This window comes from Astatotilapia calliptera, chromosome 12, assembly GCF_900246225.1.
Source record: "Astatotilapia calliptera chromosome 12, fAstCal1.2, whole genome shotgun sequence".
Lineage (NCBI taxonomy): Eukaryota > Metazoa > Chordata > Actinopteri > Cichliformes > Cichlidae > Astatotilapia > Astatotilapia calliptera.
Window position 1 is genome coordinate 7,336,821 of NC_039313.1, and position 16,726 is coordinate 7,353,546.

At 39.5% G+C, this 16,726-nt stretch overlaps 1 protein-coding gene across 1 annotated transcript in view; it reads left to right on the top strand.

The window, feature by feature from the left end:
* zmat4a (zinc finger, matrin-type 4a) overlaps positions 1 to 16,726 on the top strand; it is a 154,750-nt gene that overhangs the window by 69,952 nt on the left and 68,072 nt on the right. The gene's annotated exons all lie outside the window — the stretch shown is intronic.

Sequence of the window (16,726 nt, forward strand, 5' to 3'; positions counted from 1 at the left end):
CAGTTGCAGATGCCAGATTCACGTCTTGGTTTACAGTGGAAGCTGTGCAGCTGTCATTTGTGCCTTTTCTTATGTTTTTGTAGATGAATAACATTTGGACACACAGTATTTTTTCTCTAATTTTATGGAACAATGATGCAGCACTTTTAACCTCTTCTGTCTGGAAACAGTATTCTAAATCATACCTGTACTTGGAAACACTTCAGAAAGAGCAGTTAGATATCACTTTACTGCTTAGCACAAAAGGATAAATGCACACAGGCTATGGAACACAAAGCTGAGTAAACAAAAGGGCACCTCAGTGTTAGGAATCTATCAAGCCTGAAAAGTGATATGTCAATCTTCTGCTGTTTGAAGAATGAAATGAGGAGAGGATGATGCCTTTTCACCTGCCTAAATGTATTTGCAGCTCCCCTCAGTGTGGAACCGAGACTAGACTCCTCCATTTCTCTCCCTAAACTGCTTCCACATTTTAAACATCCTCAGTGCTTCTTTGGAAAAGGGATGAGTGTGAATTTCTGCTCTGTAAGGGGGGTGGTCCATTATGCCCAGTGACGGGGAGGGATTTAGCAAAAACCCCTCACCGTGCAGAAAGCAGAGCCCAGCAGAATGAAGGCTAGAACCAAGAGGTGAGAGCAGTGAACTATCTGAACCTCCAAAAAGACGGAAAACAATGGTTGTAAAAAAAAAAAAACAAAAGGGGGGGGAGAAAGCGTTTCTGTTCCACAGGAAGGTGTAAGAGAGCTGACAGTGTTGACTAGAACCGCATAACATCTCTGCACCAGACCCCTGTGCAAAGCTCTTTTCTAAGAAAGCAGGAAGGGAAGAATACCTGAAAAGTAGGTTTCAAACTGGAGACGGTTCAACCCTTTTTAAATTAGCTCAGATAATTGGCCACACAAGTTGTGGAACAGTAAAGTCTCCTGAAAGTACTGTTCCAAATTCCAACACTTATTGGCCGCTCTTGGCAAGCTGCACAATTGTGCGTACAGCAAAAGGAAAACTTTTTTAAGTGTTTTGACTTTACTGGACTTTGAGCACAACAAGCTGCTTCGGTGGCCTGTGAGGAGTTCTGCTGAAGGATTCCAAAGAACGTTAAAGAGAACAGAGATAGCAGAAACAGATTTACACAGTTTTCACACATGCGGTGCAGCCTGAACTTTTCTAAGACTTTCTGGAAAGAGGTATGTGTGAGAACGCACAAAGTCTGTGTGATGGTGGATACAGCAGCGTGCAGATCAGGCTTATTACAATTAAGACCTGCTTAATCTGTTTAGAATTTGTCTGGACCTCATCAGTGATATGACAGACTTAACAGTGGACGCTTTCTGGGTAAATAAGTCACTTCATTTAAAGCATTAGCCATGCAATCATCACAGCAGAGCTTGTGTAACTAATCAGAATATCCTCCAAGTCCCTCTGCTGGGTCCTTCACAGTGTGAACCTGCTGTTCACAATTACATTACACTGTGAAAAGCTTGGGCAAGGATAAGGAGCGAATCATTTAACCTTGTGAAGAGACGGTGAAGGCTGCAGATGATGGAGCTTGTCAAACGTGTCAATCAATAAGCTTTATGGAAGACCATTCAGATTGTTATATTAAATCTCTAGAGTTGTTTTTTTTTTTGTGTGTGTCATACAAAACCTTGTCTGAATTAGGATGTAAAGTGATGATCCATAATGTTAACTTCCGTGCCTAATATGAGACTGGAAACTTGCATTCCACGAGTTGAGCTGCAGTTGATAAGATTTTTTCTAACTCTTCCCTCAGTCCCTTTCCAGATCAGTTATTTTCGTGGCTGGAGTTGCTCGTTTTTTTCTTGACAGGCTTTGGGGATCAACACTTCTGGAGCCAGCTTCGGGTAGCCATTAGAAGAGCGTTATAGCTCCCAGTTATCTAGTCTGAGAGAGCTGAGCCACAAAAAGCTACAGGATTCAGGACTGAGGCTTCTTTCTGTTTAACTAGAATGTGGAGACTGTGAATTGGAAAGCTGCTGCTCATTTCTGATATGCTGTGATGCATTCGTCATGTCCTAACAGTTTTTCCTTTGTCAAAGTTTTGAATGCAGTTAAATCTGCATCCAGTACAGTACACCTGGATCTCTTGTAAATGAGACATTGAGTCTCAATGGGACTAACCTGTATAGAAAAGGTGTATAGATTAGTTAGGAAACTGCAAGCAACACTTGCTTTGCTATAAAATCTAATTATTTGAATGAATTATGTGATAGTTTAATAATGTTTTCACTTTGAGTTTAACAGACTTTAATACCTGAGTTTGTGCTATTGACCAACATTAAACTACTCTTCCAGTGCTGACCTTTGAAGGAATGAAGAGCTCAAGAATTTAAAACACATACACTCGTGTGCTTCTACCGATTTAACTACTTAACCCTTCTCTGTCTATATGTGACCTTCTCCATTAACAGTCACCACCTGGCATGGCTACATAAAAGAGATGTCAGCTAGGCAAATGACAGTTATCCTTAGATGCTGTTTTTGCTGTCACAGAGGTGCAGTCCACTGTTGCCTTGCAGCAAGAAAGTCAGATTCACAGGGTTTACTGGATGGGCTTTTCCTCTGGATTTCAAATTGGTCCTGAGTCCATATGTCCATATTATACCAATGACAGTTGAGAGAAAAGCAACACACAAACCTGCTGTAAAACGTGGAGATAATTCAGTGTTGGTTGTTTTTTTGCTGATGTTTTTTACTGTCTGCATAGTTCTGATTTAAGTGTAGCTGCTCTGGTGTTGGTCATGATGTGTCATGATGTGGTCTTATTCCTGGGTAATTCATGGTTGATGTAATAGATCAATGCTGATGTGTTTTAGTTGGTTAAAAAAAAGTACTAAGTTTACTCACTAATGTCAGAGACTTTCCTCCTCTTGCATATTTTTCTGACTTGCTGTATGAACTGAGACGATCTTGCACCCTATACGAGTGTGTGTGTGTGTGTGGTGTGTGTGTGTGTGTGTGGGGGGGGGGGGGGTCTGAAATCAGCAGAGGGGGAAAAAGTTTCTTGCGGCAACTAGTCTAAAAGTGTAGCTCCATGAGCAGTCTTGCTGACCCTCAGCAGATTTATTGAGGGATTTTACTTTTTTTTTATTTGTGCTCTGTCAAACTAATGCTCACCATCTGACTGCCCATGTTTAATTGTGTATGCTAGTAATTATGGGTGTGCGTGTGTTTTGATGGTCTCGTACGACTACGATACTAGAGTTTAAAACTTTATACCGACACACAGGAAAATACTTAAAACTCATTTTTGATATAGAGAAGATCTTTACTCCATCCTGCAACAACAGAAGTAATGCCAAAGAAGTCACTGCTTGAAAAAGCTGTTTATTTGAAACTATTTTTCCCTATTATAAGTTAGGTTTCATGAAGATTTTAGATTTAAGAATTTAAGTTATATATAATTCACATTTTATGTGATTGAATTAATGTAGAAAATATAGCATTATTGAAAAGTTACAAAATAACTTTGAATAATAATCACACTTAAACTCACAAAATCACAAACTCTACAACTAAATGAGAAGCAGATTTTAATAAATGATCATACAAGTTGAAATGTTAAAGTTTATCATCCTTTCCACATCTGCCTGCCGTCTCGCTCTCATCCAGCGTTCACACTGCTCCACCTTACTCTCCAGCTCTTTACCTCCTCAGTTCTGCTCGTCTGATTCAGCTGCTCTGGTCCGGATGTCAGTCTATATTTGCTCAGATTGGGTCTCCACACTCGGGGCTCTCTGCTCAGTTCAGCCACGGTTCCCCCGCTGTTCGGCCCAACCAGAAACCCTCCCGGTTCTTCATTGGTCTGTAATGTCACAGCTCAATTATTACTCTGTTCTCTAGCTACAGTCCTCTTGCCATTAATGATACATTGATGATAACAGGTGACTAATGTGTTAAATGGCTAATGTTAAAATTAGGTTTTATGATTTATGATAACTTCTTAATAGAGTCAGCTGGAGGAGACAAAGACGGCAGAGTTGGGATCGATGTTGTTGGAGTGTCATAATTCAGTAGTAATTTGAGGATTGATTAATATCATGTATCAGTATTTTTTTTTTTTTAAAAAACCCTACTAACCATATTTTGTATATTTTGTTTACTCATTGATTATTTGTGTGTTTATTTTAATTGTATGTGAACTAGCAATATATCTGGACTGAATCCTCCTGTGTGTGTGTGTGTGTGTGTGTGTGTGTGTGTGTGCGTGTGTGTGTGTGTGTGTGTGTGCGTGTGTGTGAGTAACTTTGTTACTCTCAGATACGCTAACTGCAGATCTTGACTCCTGCCGCGGCTTTCGGTCTTCAGCCTGTGACAAAATAGCAACATAACAGCTGCTACACAGGGACTGGCACTCATTTGTGTTTTTTAATAATCATATCGTCAAGTTGTTTAAGTTTAAGTTTATGTATAAGCCTGTTTTTGTAAGGGATTGTGTATAAAAGTGCCATTCTGCATGTGTTTCTCATAAATTTCTTTTTTAAAAAAAACACAGCTTGGGAGCCAGTTTGTTTCTGATTTCGACCAAATCAAACATGTTTCATTTTATAGCATGTTTTTTCATGGGAGGTTCAAATACGAGGTTATTGTCAAAAACAATAGGTACACGTTCTAAAGGAGCTGTCTGTTCTTTTTCTTTTTGGCAGTTTTGTTTCTAACACACCATTGCACACACAAAGAAAGCAGTGGCCAAATGATCCTGCTGTTTCTGTTCTGCTGTTCTCCACTGGAAGGGAAATAACCTCAAAAGGAATCTAGTTGTAGTTTAGCAAACAGTGACCTAGTAAGATCCAGAGGCTTTGCAAAATCATAATATGTGAGTAAAATTTAAAGAGAGCAAACCAGACTTTTTTCATGTTATCTTCTCATGTGTACTGTTAGTGGATTGGGGACATTTTTGAAGGCACTTTTAATCATTAATCATAATTTTGCATAACTAAATTAAGAAAAACGCTACTATATGCAGAATAGACTGGTTAATTTAAGACCCAGCCGCAGCCTCGTTTGTGATAATTATCAGTGCAAATGATGCTCACAAATTCAATTCTATATTTAGAGATGTTGATCTTGTTCACACAAAAAACCTCCAATGAGTAAGAATAACTGCTTCGTGCCGACGTGCACAATATGCTCTTGCAGTAAAAAGTGAGGCCCCAAAACTCGAATTCTCGTTGCTGCCTCGTGATGCATCGTCCAGTGAAGACCAGTCAGGGTTTATTCTCAGCTCCTGCTGGCCCTGCCTGCTGTTTAATGTGAAGGTCATTTTATCATGTGCAGCAGAGACTACTGTGTCAGCCCAGCTTAGTGCTCCCCTGTATGCTCCGCTTGGCAGCAATAGACTGCATTGTCCACAGCTATGTTGGGAGCAATTCCTTTTTTTAATCCTTTTTTTTTTTTAGCTGGGATACCCTTGTACTTGGCTGCCCTATTTCTTCTCTGCGCGCCTTAGGGGAGATGCACATGAACAGTGAGTGTTCCCTGACCTCCAGATTTAGCTCAGGCATTATACGGTGTTTATCCGCACCAGAATCACGCCAATCCAGTCCAGGTTTCCCAGAGCTCAAGGCTATCGCCTCAAGGATCGGTGCAGCTTGTTGACTCCATGCATCTGAGACAGAGTCTCTGTGAGGCTGAGCGTGTTGCAGCCTTGGCATTTGTGATATAGCGACAGTAGTAAACAACACAAGTCCAGTGCTCCAAGACAAGACAGGGGCAGTGCTTCCCCTAAACCAAGATGAAAATGTGCAGCACAGCACTGACAGCGGAGAGAGGATTTACTGCTTGCAAATCAAAAAGATTATTTTATTATGCCTTACATGAATAGGAATGAGGCAGCCCCATCCCTTCCTCCCTCTATCTCTCCTCCTGGCCCCATCAGTTACATATTCAGAGGAGTGCAGCACAGCCCTCTATTCTGCCAATGCAGAACTCCAATTATTTCTCACTGTTGAGTTAAGATTTTACACACACACACACACACACACGCACAGAAAGATTTTCACTCTACATGGCTGCTGAAATATGGCATTCGTCAGGCTTCAGGTGGCTAATTTTATTATATTTTTTAAGAAAAGAAATACAAAAAAAGGAGATATTTTAAACTATGTCGTTGACCTTATCCACATTCCCCAAGTTTATGTCACATCACCATTACTACTTCATACCTGAAACAACAGTTTCTCAGCCAGGTCTCCACTGTGATTGGGAGCCTGCAACATATACCTACCTACTGCTTAATTAATTACATTTCCCTGCAATTAGCTTCTCGTTTATCCAGTTTTAATTAACCATGAAATTATAGATCTTTCCAGTCTGGAAGAGGCATCCCATCCGGTGGTGCATTTTTGCTTCTTCTTGAATATATTTGCTCATTGTGTCTATAAAATACTGTGTATTAAGTGCAGTAGTGGCTCTGCTGCTGCTACCTTGGTAGCTGAGGGAAGGTTCTGTGTGTGTGTGTGCCAATGTACATGTGTGTGCTGAGTTAGTGAAGGACAACACCAAGGGCGGAAGGAGGGGCTGTGTGCATGTGTGTGTGTGTGTGTGTGTGTGTGTGTGTGTGTGTGTCAGAATGACTCAGAGTGCAGCAGTGTTTCTGTGTTATCACACACTGTGGGAGGAAGAGCTGTTTTTTTGTCTTATCCTCTCACACACGCGCAGTTGTGATCTGTGCTACATTAGAGCTCGCCACAAATAGTATTTCAGTAAAAACAGAAGCCCATGTTCATGTACTCAGAGGTTAGGTATGAAGCCACTGATGCATTCAAAAAAATCGATAGAAAAGCAGGTCCTACCTGACCAGAAGGTCTGAGATTGGCCTTTTTAATATATCCTTCATTTATCTAGTTGAAGGTCTCATTGAGAAAAAAAATGCAACCCTGGCCAAGGAGGCAACAGAAATGACAACACACAAAACACATATAATATAAGAAGTAAACAAATACAACCGACATTCAGTACTGACAGGTGAACACATGACCTTATGAATAACAGACCATTACAAGAGGAACATCAAAAGCAGTCGCATTGACTCATTCATTGAAAAAAGTCAAATATTGTGAGCATGTAGACTGTACTGGTTGTGGTTTTTACACATACAGACACACAAATGAGAGCAGTGATTTATACAGAACAAACAGCCAGTGGAAAGTCTGCGGACACACAGCGACAGCAAGAACTCCAACATGGGGATATTTACGAGGAACTTCTGATGATGTATTGAGAATTTCTTCTCCACTCTCTTATTTCTCTCTTGATGTTTTTATGTGCCATTACAGCATGTCAGTAACTTCTGTCTGCTCTCTCCTGAAATCTGTTTGTTTATTTTTTGTGTCTCTGTGCTCATTTTTTCTCTCTTCTCTTTCTCCTCACCCCCCAGCTGCTGGCAGTAGGGAGTTCGTCCTCCCCACTCTCTCTAAATGCTTGCAGACAGGGAATGGTTGCTGTGTTTTGTGTCTCATATTGTAGAGGTTTATCTACAGTAACAATACCTTAGACCTGGTTTAGAAATCTAATTGTCCCAATGACTACATGTCAAATCAGAAATGCAGCCCAGTTTAGACTTTTTTTAACATAATTTCTGATGTTTCAGATGTTTCTACTTGCAAATGTTTTAGAAATCCCTTTCAAAAATTGTATGTATTTACAGATTAACTTCAAAATGTAAAACTTCTATACAAAGTTTCTACTTTGTGCACTTATGTATCGTGCCTAAAAAGCAACACAATTCACTGTTGGTAAGTTTTTTCTTAGTCTGTTCGACCACGCACATCAATTTCTGATGCAGTTGTGACATCATTTGTGACTGTGACAATAATGACAATAAAGTCAGCTTTGCTTAGATCGTATGCACCTGCAGTAGATACAACATTCCTTTTCCAAATGATTCTACACCTTCCCACAACTGGCTGTACGCTATGCTTTGTGCAGCAACATTATGACATCACAACTTGTCCTTATAAAGACAAAGTGGCACTTTGAGTATGCCGAGGCCACAAACTATTTGTGGCAGTGTTTATTCTCCACCAGGTGCAGTGTTTCATAGGATATGATTTGGCCGAGCAGTTCTCTAAAAAGCTGCAATTGCTTTCTTTCAGCCAGGCTTATTTTGACTGGACTTTCCTCTATCGCCCTTTAAATTTAGAGAGTAAAACAATCTCATGACTCAGTGAGCCACTGTTAGTGAGGTAGTGTTTAAGTGGCATACAGTAGGTTTTCCTCTAAAAATAGCAGTGTACAGAGAATAGTATCGATGGCAGTGGAATTATTGAGCTCTAAAACCAAAATTAGAAAATATAGGAAGCTAAAACTCTATCTAGAGTTAAAGGGAAATACAGATTCAGGTGTTTACTCAGTGGCTTTATTTGCAATTTGTCAGATACATTAAAAGACCATCCCACTGTTAACCCCTCTTTGGCCCTGGGACCAAAAATGGTCCCAGGGCCAAAGAGGGGTTAAGAAGGTGGGGTGTTCAATCAAAGCATTTAAGAGAGTTTAAAAAAACCCCAAAGAGCATGATTTATTAAATTCAAAATGTGCTTTCAATTATATTTTTACACTCTGTACTCACTTCCACTTAGATATCTTTGCTTGATCACTTGTGAATGTGTACGAGCAGTCATGCAGTCTGGAATCGATATTAGTCTTTAACCATAAGACTCCAAGGGTCACAAGTCTTCGATACTTGCCCTTTCTGTAACCTCAATGTTGTGTAATTTTTGGATAAGAGTATGGTGGTGAAATGTCTTTAGGTGGCTCAGCATAAATGGGATTGTGCATGAGATTGGCTTAACTTGACAGATGCATTGGATTCTGCTTTTCCTGATTTGAGGGTCATAAAAAAACTTTTTTTCAGTACTTTTTACACCATTTTTTTCCTTTTTTTTTTTTTTTTGCATAATCAGCATATCACATTTCTTAAGTGCCTATACCCAGTAGAAGACAAACTTACATCTTTAACATTAAAGATCCGTTTAGGTATAAGGCGTGCTTTCTTGTTATTCTTCCTACCCTATTCAGCACATCCATTTGTGTTTAATGCATCAGCCATTTCAAATATGGCACAATCACAAACCCAAATTAACCGGTGGCACCTTCTTCTCCTGAGCTGTTTTAATGTTCTGCCCTCAGCTTATTTAGATCGCTGTATGTTTGTCTACTGCAATTCAGAACCTCCCACTCAATGACATTAGTTTCCTCTCAGGCGAAGCTTTTGTGTCTGAGCCACACACCTCTCTTTCATCATAAAAACAACAAAAAAGAAAACAGGGCACGATGATGTGGAACTCAACTCTTTTAAAATGAGGGCATGAGATGATTTTAACAGTCTGTGCAGAAGCTGCTGTTGCATATCTGTTTTCATCATTAAGCAATTAATTAGCTTCATTACTAGCCTTATTAATGTGAGTGTTGTGTGAATCAATTTGTACAGTCATGTTGGCACAAGCTTAATGTTAATGTGGGTGGTGAGTGTTGTTGAAAAGTTATGACCTTCAACTGATATTTCTGGGTATCTAATGGTGTGGAAACCAGTGGATGTTTTTTTTCTGATAAAGATTGTCAAATTCAAAATATCACATGTATGTTAATGTAATGTTGCAGACTCAACAGATTGTATGCAAATGCTTCCAAACTGATCAAACATTTTGGAACACTGGAGTATAATTATGAGTCGTATGTCATCCTTGGTGAGTAACTCAGACAGTGTTGCTTTGTAGCTGTGCATTTCCATAGCATATATCTGTAATTTATGCTCAGTGTCTACTTTGTGGGATTTCGGTTGGTCAGTGGCTTGGCTGTTTCGCTTTGTGAAGTAGACCAGAGCAGTGACTTTACAATTTGGCACGGATGCCCCTCCGGTGGTCCTCCTTGGGCTCTCGCACTCTGGGGCCTCTGGATGTCTGGGGCCTGGATCTCCTCCATGCCTGCTTCATGCCCTGGGGGACGGGGCTATGGCTCTCTACATCCTCTTGCAGACCATTACATGTGGAAACCATTTGAATACAAGCGTGCTGATCCACACAGGTGTGCACACGGGTGTTCACTGTTCGTAGACTTAAATTACACCTTTCTTGGCTGCTACTTCAAAGCACATTGTGCGCTGTCGGTCCTGGTGCTGCACAACAACATTGAATATTTAGTATTTACTGCTGTTTACACTTAGCTAGATTAATGCGATGGTGTTGTGTTTAGTATGTTGCTTTGCATTTTTTTTTTTTTTGCTTGTTTTCTATTCTTTCTCTCTCAACAGGTGATCCAGGAGATTTTATTTTATTTATTTATTTTTTTCCCCTTTCTCACTGTCCCTCTCCCCTTCTGTTTTTCTTTTCCTTCCTCTTTCTTTCTCCCTTTCCTATCCCTCACTTATGTCTGTCCCGTCTGTAACAACTGAAAATAAAATAAATAATAAAAACAAAGGTCGATCAAATGGACCAATACGGCAATGCCACGATGATCCATTTGGCAAAATAAATCCATTGGGTATCCTTGTTGGTCTTCAGACAACAATTCAGACGGCTAAAGAACCAAATGGGACAGGCAAAAAAAAAAAGAAAAAAAGTAAAGATGAGCAGAGATTACTAATCTGGTAAACACTGTGCTTGAATTTTGGACAGCACAGTGATTAGTTCTGATAGCTCCCAGCAAGAAGGTCCTGGGTTCAATCCACCATCTGTCTGGACCTTTCTGTGTGGCGTTTCCATGTTCCTCCCCAAAACAATCAAGTTGTTGGTTTAGCTTAATTGGTAGTTCTAAAGTACTGCCAATGTGAATGGTTATCAGCCCTGTGATGTCTTATAACAAGAATGGGATGACATTCATTTCCGAAAAGTTGAGCAGCTGGCCTCATCAGTTCCCAAATATTTATGTACTATTAAAAGAACACAGGATGCTACACAGTTGTAAACACGGCCCTGTCCCAATTTTTTTTAGGCATTCTGCTGCCATCAAATCCAATGAGTTAATATTTTTGTAAAAAATTTACATTTTGTCAGTGTAAACACTGGATGTGTTTTCTGTGTTCTATTGTAAATAAAATATTTTGTTTTTGTTTGGAGCATTCGGGCAGGGGTGGCAATCGTACAGATGTTCTATACTGAAGTAGTACGTATACTACTGTTAGAAAATACTGCAGGGAAAGTTTATTAAACTTCTTTGCTCAAGTAAAAGTGAAAAAAAAAAACAGCTGTGAAATGTACTCAAAGTAAGAAAGCAAAAGTAGCTCCTAGAAGAACAGGTAAACTAAACCTTGTGCTACATTAAGGTAATAATAAAATAATATTAGAAACTTTATTTCAGTCAATTAAAAAAAAGATTTTGGCTCTAGACTATAATACTCTGACTGGATAGGAAAACTTACTTCGCTACAGATTTTCAGATTGCCCTGAACATGTCATGTGGCTAGCTATTGAATTTAGGCCACGAGGGGCTAAATTGGGGCAAAATTGCTATTAAGAAGAAATAAATAAAACACACACAATGAATAGTGACAGATTTCAACCCAAGTCTGTGCAATTGAGGGGCCATAAACTCAGAAATCATAGTATGACAGTAAAATTTTACACAACCTTAAATGTACTAAAGTTGTATAAATAAAATCAGGAAAGTTTGACGAGGTCAGATGGACTCCCTAACTTTTCATGGAATGACCCAGCATCATTTTTAAATATTTAACTAAACATCTCACATTGTCCACTTGAAATGCGACGGAAATGTACTTTCTGGAGTTTTAACAAGCAAAGACAAAATAAAGAGTAGCTTGATTACAGGCTGAAAAATAATCTTCAGATTTCTGATTTTGAGTTGGTTCAGTCACTCTTTACCTGTCCAGTGTCGTGCTCATATTTAAATTTCTGAATGAACCTAGCAACTCATTATAACTTTTAACTGGAAACGTTTGAGTACACAAAGTTAAAGTTAGAATTCTTCCCATGAAAAGAATAAAGAGTTGTGAAATGAAATACACAATCCAGTGTACATACAATATTTGCGTAGAAAGCCTCGTCTGAACATACCTTACATTTATTTATTTTTTCAAAAACTAAATTCAATAATGTATTCCAAAACTGTTGAATAGTTGAAGTGAAAGGTGCAGTTATTGACAAATGTAAAAAACTTTTTCTGCCTACCGTCTGTTAATGATTACAGCCCATTCCATTTATGCACCGTGCCTTCGTCTAGACAGAAAAGACATTTCTCTGTATACAACCGGCTAATGCAGTGAATACAAGAGTCCTTCGGCTGGCTGATTGAAATTGATTGAGTGGTGCTGAAGGTAATTGAATACTGCTGAAATAGCCTACTGGTTCCTTTGAGAGTAACAAGGAAATACTGTTTAACGGCTCTAAAGCAAAGACAGAACAAATGGCATCTGTTGTATCCCGACTCATATCCAACATTCTTAATGAGTACAAAGTTTGTGTACATGCCTTATATTATAACTTTGCATTGGGAATGAGGTTGCCTATTATCCAAATTATTTTTTAAAAGAAAATAAAAAAGTATGCCAATAGCAGAATAGACCACTCTAACATATCAAATGAGGTAAGGCATTGATTTTATTTTACTTGAATATAACTAACGTTAATTCTAAGCTAAGTGCATCTGCCATTTTTTTCAGGTTTGCAGAGCTCTTTAACTAAATACAGAAGTAACAGTAAACACAAAATCTGTTTTTCATTGTTATGGCATCGCCAAAGACATTCAGATTCATTTGTATACAGTCTTTTAATTCAGTAGTCGATATTACAACCCGATATCACAGCAAAGAGTGTAACAGACATGTCGCTCCACCATGTTCATTTCACACTGCCTCTCCAAAGCGTGAAATGCACACACTAGCATCCCCAGGCTTCTACCTTTCTACCTATAAAACCCGGAGAGCAGTCAAATGGTGGAAGTGGAAGCTAAATTGGCTAGTCATTCATATGTATATTAGGTCGTTACCTAGGAATTCTGGAGGGAGGGGAGTGGGGGTGAGTGATTGAGGGGGTGGGGGAGTGGAGTGTTTCAGTTTGCCATCTTAGGGAGAAATCAACACATGTCCTTTGTATGTCCTTTGTTGCTGACATTTATTGGTGAAAACAGTACAAAAAACCAACCATTTGTACACATATTTACAAATAATGATAAAAAGTGAGTGAGTACATTTCAACATTTTCAGCAATCACTCACAATCCTGGCACTGCCACGGTATCTGTCGTCTGCATTTAACACATGTGTACCTGTAGCAGTGAACACATCGCACAGTGGCCTGATTTTTTTTGCATCTGTGTACTTGGATTTTAGGTCACAAGCCACCCAAAACTTGATCCCAAACTTGTCAGGTTTACTTGCAATATACTGCAGGAAACAGCACCGAGTCTTTGATGGGAAAAGCTGTTCATCAACGGTGATATGTAGACCAGGGTTGTAGCACGTGATGCAGTTGGTGACAAATGATCCCCACACACTGGAAATTGCAGCGAACTTATCAGTCTTTGCTCGATCACTGCGGGTGGACTTGTCATCAAAGCGTAGGTGTTGCATGATGTCTTGGAAGCAGTTTCGTGCCATAGTTCCAATTATCTGTGGGTTTCCCAGGTTTGCTGACCAGCAGTCATTTACCGATGGAACCCTGTAAACCCCCCGCAAGATGACAATTGCAATAAATGCCATTAGTTCAGGGAGGTCCATGAACCAATGAACATGCTCCATGCACCACTCAGCAGGCCATTTGTAAATATGTGTACAAATGGTTGGTTTTTTGTACTGTTTTTATCAATAAATCTCAGTAACAAAGGACATACACCCATGTGTGTTGATTTCTCCCTAAGATGGCAAACTGAAACACTCCAAGTTGGTGACTTTTGGAGATTTGTTTCCCTGGATGATTGAGAATGCATCAAGATGAAACACAAAAGGAAGCTCACCGCTTTTAGCAGCTCCCCCACCCCCTCAATCACTCAGTGAGTGATTGAGGGGGTGGGGGAGTGGAGTGTTTCAGTGTTTCAGTTTGCCATCTTAGGGAGAAATCAACACATGTCCTTTGTATGTCCTTTGTTGCTGACATTTATTGATAAAAACAGTACAAAAAACCAACCATTTGTACACATATTTACAAATGGCCTGCTGAGTGGTGCATGGAGCATGTTCATTGGTTCATGGACCTCCCTGAACTAATGGCATTTATGGCAGCAACAAAGGACACATTTTGTATTTGTACATGAGATGGTTTCAAGATATAAATTAGAAAATGTATAATAATTTCATACTGTTCTCACCCGCCACAGGGTGAGAACAGTATGGAATGTCACAATAGGACCTTACATAGGACCACAGTAACCTTACAATGTCACAATAGACACCAACACTTCCTGGGATGCTAAATTGAATAAATGGAAGAAAATGGAAAAATGGATGTGTGCAGTTTCGTACTGTATACTTTAATATGTCTCCATGAGCGAGGTTAGCTGTGTGCTGTCAGCAGTTTTACACTACCTTGCATTTGCGAAGCATCATGCTCTTTATTTGCATTTTGGACACCAACGGCTGGCTGAATATAATGGTCTCTCTGTATCTTTCACCAGAAAACAATGGGACTTGAATTTTTTTTTTAACAAGACACTTATTGTATTGAATGTGGCAAACTCAAAAATTGGTGACTGGTTAATTTTAGCAATAAATTTACCCTGAAGAATGAGAGGGTTGCTGATATTGTATTATTTTCTGTTATTAGATATTCCTTTCACATTCCCTGAAATTCAGATTTTAGTTTAAATATTACCATATATGCTCCAGACTAAAACCTGAACCACCAGTCGCAATCCAAACGCTTTTCTTCTCTACCTGACTGAACTCTTGGAAGTAAATTTATCATGAAGGTGAGTGAGCTCATTATCTCGCTTCATCTCAGACTGAGACAGTTGAACTGAAAAGACACACACACACACTCAGATTCATTGTTCACGCATTGCGTCTGGTAGAGTGCACCATGCACCGGAGCAGACATTTGAGAGATGTCATGAAGTTCACCCTCTTCTCTCCTCTTCCTCCTGTATGAATATCAGCCTTTCGGTGACCTGGCCTGACTGGCAACACACTATCTTCTTCTTCTTCCTCATTTCTCTGTAAAAAAAAAAAGTAGCACAACCTTGGTGAACAATACTGCTAGGATCGTTCTACATTTTTTGATGATAATGGGTTTTTGGTGCAGTTTGTAAAGATGGAGTGTGCATATAACTAACGATATAATTGACGCGAGACAAAATACAACTCCACAACTGTACTAGCGCAAAAAAACCCCATTCATGTATTTTCACTTAAACAAGCAGCTGTTTATGTGTATTAAAGCTATATAAAAATTTAACTGTGCAAATGCAAATTCCTTGCTGAAAGTTTAACCAAAAGGCATTTCCAGTAGAAATGGGCTGACATATCCTGAGCATAACCATGTATAATATCCACTGAAGTTAAAAAGAGGTGCTTTGCAACATTAAACTGCAGTGTGCCAAATAAAAAAGTCAAATACGTATTTTTCAGACCATAAGGTGCATGGGATTATGAGGCACATTAAGCTAAACAAAGCAGTCAGATAAATGAAACTTTATTCAACTCATACTTCTTGCTTCTTCCACTTCTGTACCATTGATTCATTAATGCTGTATTCTATCACAGCTGCTCTATTCCCGTGTTGTTGCAGTATATTAATGACTAACCTCGTATTGTGGATGGATTGTCTCAGTTGTTCTCCTGACTGAAGTTTGGTCCGTTTACAGCATCCTGCCATGCAATTGCATTTGTCTCTAACCATCAGGAACCTTCACGTTAACTTTGGAAAAATGTTAGCGTTGATTCCTCCAGATTCACCGTTTATGTTATGCTAACATAGCTGTGTCGCTAGCGATCACGTAGCACATCATTATAAACCAGCTAGCCCAACTTCAGTAACCTTACAAACGTCACTGCTGTTTAGTTTCCTGTCTTCATTTATGTTGGAAGTGATAGCAGAGCTGTACGTTTGAATTTTTCAGAAATCTCTCAGTCAGAACATGCTATATCATGCTCAGGTAACTAGTGAAACTAGCGAGCTAACTTCCGCTAGCTTCTAACTCCGTTAAGTGTAATAAATTCTGTTTTCATGGGTGCCTGGATGTTAAACTTCATAGTTACACCCGGTAAAGCAGCAATGCTGATCGTTTTATTAAAGATGAAAGAATTTAGACATTTTAACTCTCAGTGATCCTGCAGGGTTTGTTTGACTTTGGGACCTGAAGAGACAGAGTTTAGGACCCAGATTACTCCCAGATTTACGAGCGCCTTAGTCCCACAAATACGGCAATAACGACGGCCCGCTTGCATGTTCTACAAAAAACTGCTTTGTTTTGTATCTGACGGACAAACACCAAACCAGTTCCACATCACTGAAGTGGCAAAATTTTTACAAACTAATTCTGGTTCATTCGCTTCACTCAACGATCCGCTTTCTCCCTTCTCATTCTCCGTTGCCGCCATGCTTTTTTTGGCCATGTGCGTATGAAAACAAAGGCACTACACATGCGCGTTTTACCCATCTTCTATCGCGATATTTCATTTTCTTATCGTTGCCTAACATTGTGCCGGTATTACTGTGAACGGTATAATGTGGCCCAGCCCTACACCCAATCTCTTAGTTTCTCAGACGCCCAACCGAACTGAAATCTTCTGTTACTAGTTGCTTGATCTGGTCTTTATG